The following is a 14,439-nucleotide window of genomic DNA, read 5'->3' as shown; positions in this document are numbered from 1 at the left end:
CCCCCCCCCAAAAAAAACTTACTATCTAACAGAAAATACAATAAGAAACTTTATTCAGGAGAATTATTCCATATTTTTCTTTGTATTTTACCTTTACCCGAATTAGATTTCATGATTCATGATGTCCTTACATTGTGTTTATATTTATGGCCTAATTAAGTTTATTTTTAAATAAAAATTCACTGAAATTAACCTGCAACTTTTTCTTCACTTTTTTCCTTCAACAAGTAGTATAAATTCTTCATATGAACAAGAGTACTGCTCCGCAAAGGTCTGTGTCGGAGGCCTTCTTCATCTTTACCCACTGACGAAACTGGTCCGCGCAGGTAAAGATGAAGTCTAACAGTAGGAATGTTTATGAGGAATTCGCATCTAGTAATAATTGCAGTAATTTTTGGGCAGGCTTCGGCAAAATATCAGCCCAGTGCAAAGGCTGGTAGCCAGGGATGTATCCCCAGTGGAGTTCAAGATATCGTAAAGGCGAATGGTGGTCACACCCACACTAATAGCAGCCTGTATAATGTTGATCAGATAGTGATTCTGATACTCCGAGGATTTCACGTCAATTGCGGCCGAGAGTTAGAATTCCTGTACAATTCGTCGCGTGTATGTAGGGCAGAGTGGGGCAGTGACGATCAGCGGGGTAGTGTCATGCACCGCTTTTGCCAGTTTCCTAGAGGGAGTAACGAGCGCTGTATGCTGGAACTGCAATCAGATCCAGAGAGGTCGTGAGCTTTTAACGGCACGGTCGTTTTCGACAGTTGGTTTCGTTTGATTCTGACTCTTCTGTCATCAAATAAGCAGATAACGAGGTAGAGGTAAGTGAAGTATGTTAATAGTAACAATATTTAAAGCAGCTCTATTCAACTGTGCATTTCTTGAGCCTGTTTTGAACCTCAAATGTCAGCAGTTGAACACTGTGATTGTTGGGTTAGAATTAAAAATACTGTGTCATGTTGTCACGCAAGTTGTACGCTATTGCCCCATATGGTAATTTGTTTTAGTATTTTGGTGACTTTTTTTTTTTTTTTGAAGTGTGTGCCATCTCACGTGCTGGTGGTGAGGAAATGAGTCTGAACGGCTGAAAGCGGGAAACAGTGGACGGAACACGAAATGAACTACAAACTGCACGATGTTATAGGAAATCGAAAATCTCAGAGAGGAGCTGCAGGATTGTGTGGACTTTAAGAGATAGCTTAAAAACTGGAAACTGTTCTAAAGTAAGCTTAGGAAGAAAACTTAAATTTTCTAAAGAATACGAGGATGAAATAGCTAAGAATGTGCTTTTGTTAGCAATGGCGTTTTATGCAATACCTTCAGTGGGGCTGAGAAGATTAGTGTATGATTATGCTGAGGCAAATAATATTCAGTATAATTTTAAACAATCATCCAGAATAGCTGGAAAGGATTGACTCACTGGATTTTTTTTACAAGAAAACCATCAGGCCGCATTTGGAAACACAAGGCTACCAGTCTTAATCGGATTTCAGTTTTTAACGCTAGTGAAGTTAAACTCTTTTTCTCGAACCTCGTCGCTGCAACGGATGTCCATAAGTTCAATGCTTTTAGAATTTACATTTTTGATGAATCGGGGATAGCAACAGTTCACAAGGCAGGAAAAATTTTAGCACTCAAAGGAGCTAAACAAGATTGGCTCAACAACAAGCTGGGAGTCTGCGAAGAACATTACGGTGTGCTGTGCTGTGCGTGCCAGTGGAGCGTATGTGCCTCCCACTTTTATGAGGGGGGAGATCACTAAATTCAATATATGAATGTAGCAAGAATGGTTGCATGATCCAGAATTTTTTCCAAAGTGGCTGAAGCATTTTGCTAACTTTACCAAGGCATCTAATAACCATAACATTCTTTTTATTTCGGACAATCACACTACCACCTCAGTGCTCCCACAGGCTACAACCTTTAGAAGTAGGTTTTATTTAATCAAGAACGTGACAATTTTATAAAGTCTAACCCCCACCAGAAAATGAATCCTATGTCATTTGCTCCGTCTTTACCAAGGCCTTCACGAGGATTTAAAATATTGAAAAGGGTATCTCTGGCTTTAGAAAAACAGGAAATTTGTCTCTAGATCCTACCAAATTTAGTGACGATGACTTCATGCTTTTCTACCCAGAAGATGAGACAGCCTTAAACCCACCACTTTTTGAGGACGGCAGCGCTAAAAATGATGACAGTAAGGAGACACTTGTGTTTTTTTCTTCGAAGACAGCGACTGATGTTCTCGACTACGCAGACCAAGACTTACAAGTTCAGCCTACGGTTGGGCTATAATTCAAAGATATTTCTCCATTACCGGACCCTCCTAAATGGCAGAAAAGTGCCAGACAACAACATTCCTAAATTTGCACTTTGAGTCCTAACGTAGTTAGTTTAGAAAAAGCTTCAGAGAGCCAAAAGCAAAAGTAAGAAAGAAAGATGAGAAGGTGAATTACCTTTAGGAAAATCCAAGTTAAAGCCTAATGGACAAAACATATTCAGAATGTTTGCAGGAAAGATAAGATCTCAGCAATCTGTCATAATGAAATGTCGACAGAACATTTCTTTTGAGTCTTCATCAGATGATGATTTAGACCCGGCGTTGTACAAAGTGTAGTGACGATGAGAAGCGTGACACTAAACCTTTCGGACAAACTCCTGCTACAAGAAACTGGACATTTACTGACAACGAATCCGTTTGCCTACTCTGTGGAGAGTTTGGGAAAAATAGGGAGCTTTGGTTTCAATGCATGGTTTGCAGTGATGGATTCAATCAGAGTGAAATGAATGTGACACTGCTGAATAGTAAGTTTGGGGCTAGTGCCGTTGAAGTAGGCTCTAAATGTAAACATATTCAAGTTGAATCCGTTATGTTACAATGATGTTTCACCAGCAAAAGAATTTTTGATTTTTTGATCTCTATAGGAACTTTAGAAATCTGTGAAATTTACATTTTGATTTCTAAAGTTCAAATTTTTTCGCTTTTGTATTTACAGTTTTTTGCCATTTTATGTGCTATATTATGTTATGCCTTACACTACACGGTATTACCCCACTCCTTGGTGCTAGACCGTCCATTGTAACATTTCTGTAAAATATGGTAAAATTGTAAATCAATTTAATCTACTAAATATGGAGCCATAGACGTGTATGGGATTGATTATTCGACAAAATACGATGTTTCTCATTTCAGTTGAGTTCGAGAAATAAGAAATATTTAAAAAATGACTTAAGTGCACGGTATTTCCCCCGCTCTCTCCTAATTCCTGTCTACAGAAGTAGCATCTTTCAAATGAGACGCTAGACACTGCCATCTCCGATAAATGGCTTAATATTATAGCAATGTTAACGAGTCAAGTGAAACCATATGGTTTTAGAGACTATTTCAAATCTCAAACATCTATAATGTACATATACGGTCTGAAGAGACGAATGAAAGTTTTTACCAACGTTCGAATCACGGCCTTGGTACAAATTTTCATTTGTCACTTCAGTCCACAAATATACATCTATTTTAACGAATCCATAATAACGCTGTAGCGGTCTCCTCTTTCGAGGAGTTAATTTTAAGTACTTAACGCCGCGTTGACAGTAATAATAAAAATATTCCTCGGTGCAGTCACTAAAGATAACAGAGATCAGACTTTGGATCAAATAGTATGACGCCTCACCATACACCACAGCATCGTCAGTAAACAACCACCGATTGCTGCCCACCCTGTCCACCAAATCATTTATGCATACGGATGACGTTGGTACCATCGGAAAAAAGGCAAATAATAGGTAGCACAGAGTCATGAATGTAACGGTAAGACGTACTGTTCAAGTTGCGAGGCTGTAGGGTATAGTCTTGGCTGTGCGAATCGATTCGTGATCTCCTGTGAATGAGGCCTTATCTCGTAGTAACTGTTATATCTGGCGGACACCACGGAGGCTTTATAATCCCTCAGCTGTCCCTTACGTAATCTATTTAGGAGATAATCTGGCAGCTTACGTGGAATTGTTTGGAGGTGATGCTATCATTTGTCAAGTACTAGTCATAAGAAGATCGACTTTAGACAATACCCCCATGGTGCGAAAGGTGGCCCTGAACAATAAGGCTTTCGACGCCCTTCACGTGAGTACTAAACATCATTAAATTTCAGTTACACGATAAATAACACAGTTTAAAGATTTTCGATTCAGCTGAATACCTAGGGATTGTATTTACAAAGAACGTACACTCGAAAATGTTATGACGAAGGCGAACCAGACACTGGGTTTTATTGGTAGCTCATTCTGAAGATGTAACATACTAAAGAGACTATTTCCAATACGCTTGTCTATCTGCTGGAGTACTGCTGCGCGCTGTCGTATCCTTACGACATAGGACTGACGGAGAAAAGCGAAAAATTTTAAAGAGGGGAAACTAGTTTTGTATTATCTCGAAATAGGGGAGACTGTGTCACGAATTAGATAAGGAAGTTGGTGTAATCATCAAAACAAAGGCGTTTTTCGTTGCGGAAGTGTTATATCACCAACTTTCTGTTCCAAATGCCAAATATTTTGTTGACTCTCAACGATCTGTGTAGAAAACACTCCGCGATAAAATGAGAGAAATGAAAGCTTGTACCGAAACACTGAGGCGTTAATTTTCTCGTATGATGTTTCACAGCAGAATGGTAGAGAAATGGTCTGAAGGCGGCTCACATCTTGGTGTAATACACGTAAGGTACGATATTAAAACTCTCTTTGGTGCGAACTTCTGAGCACTTATGTAGATAAGCTGATTTGAAAATTCCTGGCGAATTTTTAAAATAGATGTACGTTGATACCTACCCGACTGTCCTTTAAAGTAGTCGTTTACAACAGACCAAAGTTTACGGAAAATGTAGCTCTCCTGTACAAACATCCTGTTGAAATTGTGCCAAATTATATGACAAATTTGTTTGGTTTGCGACTGAATCGTAGTTTGCGGAGCGTTAATGGAATACGGAACGAGCGAAACTCGTGTAAAACTCAAACAAGGCGCAGCAACCCGGCGATGGGTGATTCGTTTGCGCCGCCGCGCAGTCGCGGCAGGTTCCGGTCCGCTACCGCCGGCTTCGGCCCATTCACGCATTCGCCGGCTTTCCATTCTCTCTGGCCGCGCCACTGCCCGGCAACTGTGACCGTCAGGGGGACGGCATGCGAGGCGGAGGCGAACCTGCCGATAACATCTTCCGGCTGTTAACTCAATTACTCGGCTAATATCAATTGGCTCCGACGAAGGACCACGGTCCGTTCTCCACCGGCAGCCTTACCTTCAGAATGTGCTCACGAAAACGACCGCACAGTTACACGCATTTCGCTAGTTACCGAGGCGTGGGATAGCGGTGAAGGGCTCTGCTGTCAGCTAACAGTATCCCGTTTGGCGCACCACCAGATATTGCTCCGCAGCAAATATCACTAATTGTGACAGGAACCATTTATCACCAGCTGGTTTGGACTCATATTGCCCTATTATTTCCGTACGTGCGCGAAATACCGGTGTGAGCCTCCTGTTGATCTACATTTGTCTGGGCCTTCTCAGCCGCGAAACTCAACGCTTGATAAAAGTTACTCAACGGATCTGACTGACGCAATTAATGGGAAAAAGGATGACGCTACCGTTGAATTCCAGTTACCAGTAATCCCGTAAGTTACTGTTAACTAACTTCTTGAAAGGGATTTACTAATTAGAAATCTAAAGCTTGGCCCAGGTAAATCCGTGTTATTACAATTCTTAGTGTGCACGTTTATAAAAAGGACACTACAACATGTTTAACGGAGCACACAGCAAATCATAAAATGAAACATGTAACTAATAACAAGTACTGTTATCCAGTAGGAGATTTTCACTCTGCAGCGGAGTGTGCGCTGATATGAAACTTCCTGGCAGATTACAACTGCCAGACCGAGACTCGAACTCGGGACCTTTACCTTTCGTGGGCAAGTGCTCTACCAACTGAGCTACCCAAACACGACTCACGCTCCGTCCTCACAGCCTGGCACACAGTTTTAATCTTCCAGGAAGTGTTATATTAGCACACACTCCTCTGCAGAGTGAAAATCTTATTCTGGAAACATCCCCCAGGCTGTGGCAAAGCCATGTCTCCGCAATATCCTTTCTTTCAGGAGTGCTAGTTCCGCAGCGTTCGCAGGAGAGCTTCTGTAAAGTTTGGAAGGTAGGAGACAAGATACTGGCAGAAGTAAAGCTGTGAGTACCGGGCGTGAGTCGTGCTTTCGGTAGAGACTTGCGCGCGAAAAGCAAAGGTCCGGAGTTCAAGTCTCGGTCCGGCACACAGTTTTAATCTGCCAAGAAGTTTCAAGGACTATTATGATGGTTAAAAGTACGAGGGGCATTCAACAAGTAATGCAACAAATTTTTTTAAGCAGATTGGATTTATTCAGGATTCGAGTACACCATGTTATTCCCCACTCTTTTGGTTGCAAAACCCTTTTCTTCGGTTGCTGCGAGGTGTGAGGCGTCCTGCCACAGTCCGCGCGGCTCCCCCCCCTCCCCCCTACCCCCAGTCTGAGGTTGGAGTCATTACTAGGGTATGGGTGTGTGTTGCCCTTAGCCCCTTAGCGTAAATTAGTTTAAGTCAGATTAAGTAGTGTGTAAGCCTAGGGACCGATGACCTCAGCAGTTTGGTTCCATAGGAACATACCACCACCCTATTTTTCAACGTTATCTCAGTTCAATGCGATGGCCTTACACCACCTTACTGGGAGGAACTGTATGTCCGCATGGTACCACTTAGGTGGCTGACTTCGGAGCCATCTTCCTGCATCAATAACCTCGCCATCATACACTTACAGCTTCTCGTGGAATGCATCTTTCATTGGGCCAAACACAAGGGCGTTGGAAGGTGCGAGATCTGGGCTGTAGGAAGAACTGTCCAGTCAAGCTTTGTGAGCTCCTCTCGGGTACGCAGACTTGTGTGAGGCCTGGCGTTGTGATGGAGAAGGAGAAGTTCATTTGCATTTTTGTAGCGATGAACACGTTGAAGTCGTTTCTTCAATTTCCTGGGAGTGTGTGCGGCCGGGCGGCACGCTGGAGATCGGACAGGCTCGAGCGCCCTTGTTACGATGATGACAGCCGCCTCGCCCAACGACTCACCGTGCTTTTGTTCACTACTAAGTCTCCGTAGACATTTTGGAAGCGCTTACGCATAACTACGATGCTCTGGTTTTCCGCCAAAAGAAACGCAATGACAGCTCTCTGCTTCGAACGCGACTCCGTTACAGACCCCAGTTTGAATGCTGGGTGCTGCGCCACCACCTGTCGGAACTTCACGAAATTATGGGGACTGAAGCGAGAATATTGCACGATGTCCCACAAGAAACTCCGCATTTTTTTTCGGCTAAACTGGCCGAGGAAAAAATGTGTTGCCTTAATTATTAAACGCCCCTTGTAATCCGACAGGGTAAACGAATTAGTGCGAATCAACTTCCTTAGGTTTTAATACAGTACAACGTAACAGCGAAATTAAACAAGTGTTTGCATACTCGTGCTAAAAAGAGAACATGAGATTATATGCAACTTGCATGTCGACCTAGACATGAAAAGACAACGTGAATTTATTGAAACGTTAGCAAATATTTAACTCCGATCCGCCTTAACCAGCCGATGACACTACATTTCCTGACAGTTATGTGTACGAGGACGTGCAGATTGAATGTTTCCATATCTCATTTGCAAGTGGACTCTCTACTTCTCTCTAACATTCAGCTACCATCTGCTGCCAGAGTGAAAGTCGGCCGCTGGAGAGAAAAGCTGCTACTCGAAAGAAATTTTCCATCAGAATGTCGCTACCAGACTAAAATCTGCCACCCGAAAGGGAAGAGTACACGCCTCCTGTGCTTGCTTTGCTCATAGTCTCCCACGAAGAAACGTCACTCAGCAATGAGCACAAAGTTCACTTGACACTGAATAATCATGTACTTTGCAGGTTGTTAAATTCATTCCCACTCCCATTGAAGACTGTCTAAAAATCGTCCGCCAGTCGTCCGTTCTCGTTGTAACTTTCACCAACGGGAGACAAAGTTTTCTCTTACTCCACCTGCGTTCTACGAATTCGCTAGCCGGCACACAGAGCTGAGTGCGGCAAGCATGTATTGTGAAATGACCATTACCAGGATGTAAGTTGTGTCGTTTTAGAATATTTACCAACATCAAGTGCAGTTCTTCACTTTCCAAATTTTTCAGAAAGAATTCGTTGCGTCCACCATGGCGGTGCTTTAAGGACAAAGAGGTTTCAGAGCACCCGCCTTCAGCGCTGCAAGAGTGACGCCATCCACCGTCGGTGTCCTGCCCCAGTGGTTCTCTGAGAGCGGCGCGGCAGGGTGTGCAGGAGATTGCCCCTCATCTTCTGTTAGAACTGGTTGGGTTGTTCATGGCCTCAGTTTGCAAGCACATACATGCACCAACGACCAAACAACAAATAGAAAGGAGATTAATGACTATGGCCTTATCAGCACAATCCTCATCATCTGAATAATAATAATGGGTTAATCAGCCTACACACGATTTTAATTGACAGTCAACCCTTAACATAAACAAATGTAAGGTATTGTGCATATGTACGCGAAAAGGCCTCTTTTTGTATGATTACACAGTTTCCAAACAATCACTAGAAGTAGTCACATCCATTGAATATCTGGAAATATGTGGACAGAACCGTTTTATGGGGAACTACCGTGTAAAGCAAACTGTACAGTGGGTAAATGCCACGCAGATTCAGTAGTAGGAGAGGTAGCTCACCCATGAAGAAGGTAATTTACAAAACATACGAGAGAGGATTCATAGAGAGTCGTTTTGGGGAACGCAAAAGTACCACGATTACTCTCACCCATCTGACGATTAATTCGGTTTCACCTAGGCTGATTAGCCGCGTCCAGTTACCTCCGTGATCGGATAGAATGTCGACTTCTGCAGACATAATAGTCCTGTCCATTGCAATGGACATTTCCTCTCCTGTGGCGTGTAACCTGACTATTCGATACATGTTCCATGCCTCGTAAAACATTTCGGAGCTTTCTGCTTCGTGTTTGATGCATCGTTCGGTTCCGAGTAATAATTTGACTGCGATAACTTTCCTTGAGGTCGGTAAATTCATAGACTTTGTTCCGAATGTTTCGGCAGTATGCTGTTAAAAATTGGACATTTCAAGTGTCGTTACTTTGCACGCGACCCGATTTACCCCTCCACGAACCGACTTATGAGCACTCGTCAGAGGATCTCAAACCATCGCCTATCCTGAAAAACCTCCATGTGCACTCCACAAGTGTTCCGATAATTGACTAGCTGCTTCCTCTGTTTGTTGATAGTAGAGGATGTCCTTGTGCTTTCTGTTTTGATGATATGGGGTTAACTATTTTTTTCTGTAGTCCTATCATGTTCATAATCACGCAAATGAATCTGTGTGACGCCAGTGCAGCAAAAGATCTTTCACGAAATTCGACAGATTTGGAAACGATATGGAAACCAGCAAAGGGAATACGTACTCTTCTTTCTGAAAGACCATTCGTACCACGCTATGACCATATTATCGTTCTAAAATCTTTTAAGTCGATAATATAGAAGTAGCAACGCAGTGGGTGTTAAACAATGGAAAGTGATGTCAATAAATAGGTCCTCGTGAAGTTTTTGCTGATTTTTACAATGTTGTGTAATTAGCCTCGTATTCTCTCATTTCATGCAAATACACAGCACCAATCGAGTATCTCAAGTGACTCGACATACTACATCCACATCGATATCTGTAATCCACAAGCCACCTTATGGCGTGTGACAGAGGGTTCTTGGTAACACTACCGCTTCCAACACTTCCTGATCTAGTCGCACATGGTGTGCCGGAACGACGATGGTCGGTGATCCCTAATCTCTCTAAGATTATGTTCGTAGTATCTTTGAAAAGACGGAATATATTGTCCGACTCTTTTCGGAAATTTAACGGCCTCTCTTGTATCATCTGCAGATTGAAGGGTTGTCTTGAGTCACTCGTCAACCAGTCTGGTGCGGCAATAGATGACAGCAAATGGGAAGGTAGAGAATTAGATTTCTTGTTTAAGAAAGCATTCACTTAGGAGAATCGCACAGGGCAACCATCGTTTGACCGTCGCACTGCCTCCTGTATTGAGTACATAGAAACAGGCACCCCTGGCATTGACAATCAGCTGGAAGAGTTGAAAATAAGTAATTTGAATGGAGTCCCAATTCTATTTTACAGAGAGTATTCTTCGGCATTGGCCCGTTAGTTAACTTACATTTATGGCGAAACTGCCAGCCAGCGCCAACTCCCAAGCGACTAGGAAAAAGCTAGAGTAACTCCCCTACATAAGAAGGGTGAAACAACAGATCCCCGAAATTACAGACCAAAATCCTTAAAGTCGGTTTGTTACCGAATTCTTGAGCGTGTTGTACGTTTGAAAATGGTATATTTTCTTGAGACATGAAAGCTTCCGTTCACAAAGCAGCATGGATTCAGAAAGCATAGCTCGCGCAAAACTGAGTTTGCAATTTTCTCGCTCAATACCCTGGCGAACCGTGGTTGGAGGTCAACAGGAAGATTTCATATTACAAGATTTCCGGATAGAGTGTAACATTGTGCCCCAATGCTATCAACAAAGGTCCGAGCGTACGGAACAGGTTCTCTGACAGGTGACTGACTGGAAGACTCCTTAAGTAACAGAACCCAGAAAGTTGTCCTGGATGGTGAGTAGTCCTCAAAGTCAAGGGTATAGGTAAGAGTGCCCCAGGGAATTGTGATAGGACCGCTCTTATATATAAACGATTTGACGAATAGGGTAAGCGGCATTCAACGACAGCTGATGATGCGGGAGGCCACGGGGAAACGTCGTCGTTGAGAGACTGTAACACGATACAGAACTATGCGTGTGAAATCTTATGGGACTTGACTGATAAGGTCATCAGTCCCTAAGCTTACACACTACTTAACCTAAATTATCCTAAGGACAAACACACACACCCATGCCCGATACAGAACTACTTATCATTAAGGCTTACTATTTGGTACTATGAATATCAACTTTCTTTTGATGTAGAAAAATAATCGTTAATGCAGATGAGTAGGAAAAGCAATCCTGTAACGACCGAATACAGTATTAGTAGCTTCCCACTTGGCCCAATCACTTCGATTAAATGACTAGGCATAACGTTGCAAAGCCATATGAAACAGAGCGAGCAGATAAGGTCGGTATTATGGAAGGTGAATGGTCGACTTCGGTTTATTTGGAGAAATCCAGGAAAACTTAGATCATACATACAGGAGACCGCCTATAGAACAGTTCTGTGACTCATTATTGATTAGTATTCGAGTTTATAGGATCCCCAAGAGGTCTGATGGTATCGAAACAGTTCAGAGGCGTTTTGTAAGATTTGTTGCCGGTACGTTCGAGCAGCACGCGAACTCAAATGAACTTCGTGAACTCAAATGGGAATTACCGGAGAGAAGACGACTTTCTTTTCCCGAGCGGCTCTTGAGAAAGTTTAGATAAGTGGAACTTACGACTGACTGCGGAACGACTCTACTGCCGGAAAAGCGCATCTCGCCTAAGGACCACAGACACAAGATAAATTAGGGTATATAGTCGCTTTTCCCTCGCTCTGTTTGGGAGTGGAAGGGAAAATGAAGCTAGTAGTGGTATAAGATACCTTCCACGATACCCCGTGTCGTGGTTGTGGAGCATGTATGCAGACGTAGATGTACATGTAGATGAGGAGGTTTGCACGTCGCAGGGATCATGTAAAGTGGGTCATGCTACAGTGTTTCTGTTTGTATGTGTTGCTTTTCTTGATATTTATCCAATTATTTGCCACTGAACATAGCCTATGATACAAAAGCATGACGCAGGTGTTATTGTGAAAGACACGGAACGCAATGTCAATGATGTTGGTAATAGGGGAGTCAGTAACTTCACTACCTTGCTTTCAGAGAACAGATTAACGCTTAACAAAGCAGTATATGCATTTTCTTACATGGATCTTTTGTAGAAGCCAAATTTTATTGTCTCAAGGTGGTCTCATGGTCAGTGACGATAACCTTTTTAAGTTCTAAGGTCAGATGGTTGATGGAAAGCTTTCTTCGAAGTACCGCGTTCAAGATCTTGTGCTGAAACTGAATACTGCAATCTTTGTTACAAGAATTATCTCCACTGTCTCAGATACAGTAATACGAAAGCTTGTACGGTGTTATATTTATGGGTAAATTTTCGCACTCACCAAGAATGTCACAAGCCCAGAAAACTGCGGTCAGACAGGTATGCCTTGTAAGTTCGTGGACTTCGTGTAAGCCGTTGTTCAGGTATCTCGGAATTCGTTGACTGCTGTAAATTTATTAAACAAGAGTAAAATCATTTTTGTTTGAGAGGACCAACATTGTTTTTTTCTGCTTGAAGTGTGGAATATTTAATCGATCTTTTTCCACACATCACTTTTCATCTTATACAGAATATTTCCAAGAATGTGTGTGATCGTATACACTGCACTTATATACTGCAGAACAAACGGAAAATATATAGATTAATGACAATCGTCATTTCCAATAGCTGTGTATGTAGTGGCAATGCTTCATGTCCTCGGTTTTCTTGTGAACTCGTGTACTCGACTCGATCTCTACATTCGAGTAGTCCACTTCCGTTGTACGGGTCACCGACAGACAGGTTTAGCTGAAGTTGCAGGCATTGTTCATGAAACACCTGGTTGTTCTGAACATGTAAGACAGTCATTAGCACGCAGATGCCAGTTGTGTATTAATGTAAACGGATGACAGAACGTCTCTGAAATAATATTGATCACACGACCGTTAGAACACTGTCTCTGAACATCACTATCTTCATAAACCTTCACGGACCCTTAGTAGGGATACGGTGTACATGTCATGTCACGTAGAAAAAGTCTTTTTATCTCCTCTAAACACCATAAAATTTTGTATACATGGCTTTTCTTAAACCATTTACCGGTTGGCTATAATTAAACTTCCCCCGCAGGAGCAGGGTATTATTGGTGAAGCTCTATTACCAAAACAACAGTAATTCTGCATTTGCACTTCGAGAATATCACCGGCTGAAAGAATTATAAAAAGGTCCTCTTTCTCCACCTGCTGTGCGGAGCATGATGAAGAAGTCCGAATGAACTGAAGAACTGGGCGTCACTCCGGGAAAGGCCAACGACCGGTTGCACCATAGGTGGTTGATGAAATCGCTGTTGCTATAGCAGACAACGCTGCTCGCAATTCCCGATCATCAGGCAGTGCGCTTGCTGTGTCAAGACAGTTGAAAATCCCGTGGTCCACTATACGGATGATGCTTCCAACTATTCTCAAATGGTATCCGTACAAGATCCATATCGCACATCAGATTGCACAACGATATGTTAACTTTGCTCTCCACTTTCTCACAAGGATTTCAGTTGACGACTGGTGGCCTTGGACCATCCTACAGACAGATGAAGCTCATTTTACTCTGACGAGAGAGGTGAACAGAATTTCCGCGTGTGGGGATGTTCACCTCCGGTCACTGTGCATGAAGTTCCTGTATGTGGTGAACGTGTCATCGTATGGTGTGGCGTCACGGCTACGTTCATCATTGGCCCATTATTTTCTGAACAGGTAGGCGCTCCAGGACAAAAGACGTGCAGTGTGATTGGCCAGCGTTACTGCGATGTGCTTCGCCAGTATGTCATACCCGCCCTACAGGGTAGAGACGCACTGAACTCAACAGTTTTCATGCAAGATGGGGCCCCATCCCATATCGCTCACCTACTTCTCCGAAACACATTTTAAAATCATCGAACTGTTTGCCGATCGTTTCCAAATGCTTGGCCGGCACGATCACCTAATCTCACTCCCTGTGATTTCTGATTGTGGGGCTACCTGAAGGAGAGGGTTTACGAGGGGAACATTCACACATGTGCTAATCTGAAGCGTAGCATATCAAGAGATATAGCCCTCGTACCCACGGGCAGTAGTAGTAAAGGTACGATGTACCGCAGCAGCACATTAGAAGTATTTCAGCTGAATCGATTCTGCATTATTTCTCTTTCCCATGTCCTTGATATTAATGCTACCAAGTTTGGCCCTCGTACGGTAATTAGTTTCCGTGTTATAACGTGATAAATAAGGAAAGTTTAATTATAACCACCCAGTATATCAGACAGAGGTGGGGGGGGGGGGGGGGGGGGGGGAGAGCAATGTCGGCGCACAGAGTCGGGACAAGTTGCGCAAGAAAGACGTGACCTATCTGACAAGTATTGGAGCACACTGGAGATGGCTGCTTTTTAATTTCAAAGCCGAGAAGTTGGGGATATGGAGGCTCTAACGCAAGTCAGTTATGCGAAAAGATTTTGAGCGTGCCTCTGCTACTTAACCATAAATATTTTATTAAATTCCTGAACTATTTCGGCCGCTAGTAATCTTC

General features: G+C 42.9%; 1 long non-coding RNA gene across 1 annotated transcript in view; it reads right to left on the bottom strand.

Annotated features, from left to right (window-relative positions):
• The window catches only part of LOC124777765, a 1,006,492-nt gene that overhangs the window by 125,125 nt on the left and 866,928 nt on the right, over positions 1–14,439 (bottom strand). The gene's annotated exons all lie outside the window — the stretch shown is intronic.

Source organism: Schistocerca piceifrons, chromosome 2 (genome assembly GCF_021461385.2).
Source record: "Schistocerca piceifrons isolate TAMUIC-IGC-003096 chromosome 2, iqSchPice1.1, whole genome shotgun sequence".
Classification (NCBI taxonomy): Eukaryota; Metazoa; Arthropoda; class Insecta; order Orthoptera; family Acrididae; genus Schistocerca; species Schistocerca piceifrons.
The sequence above is the reverse complement of the archived record's forward strand: the minus strand, read 5'-3'. Positions and strand labels throughout refer to the sequence as shown.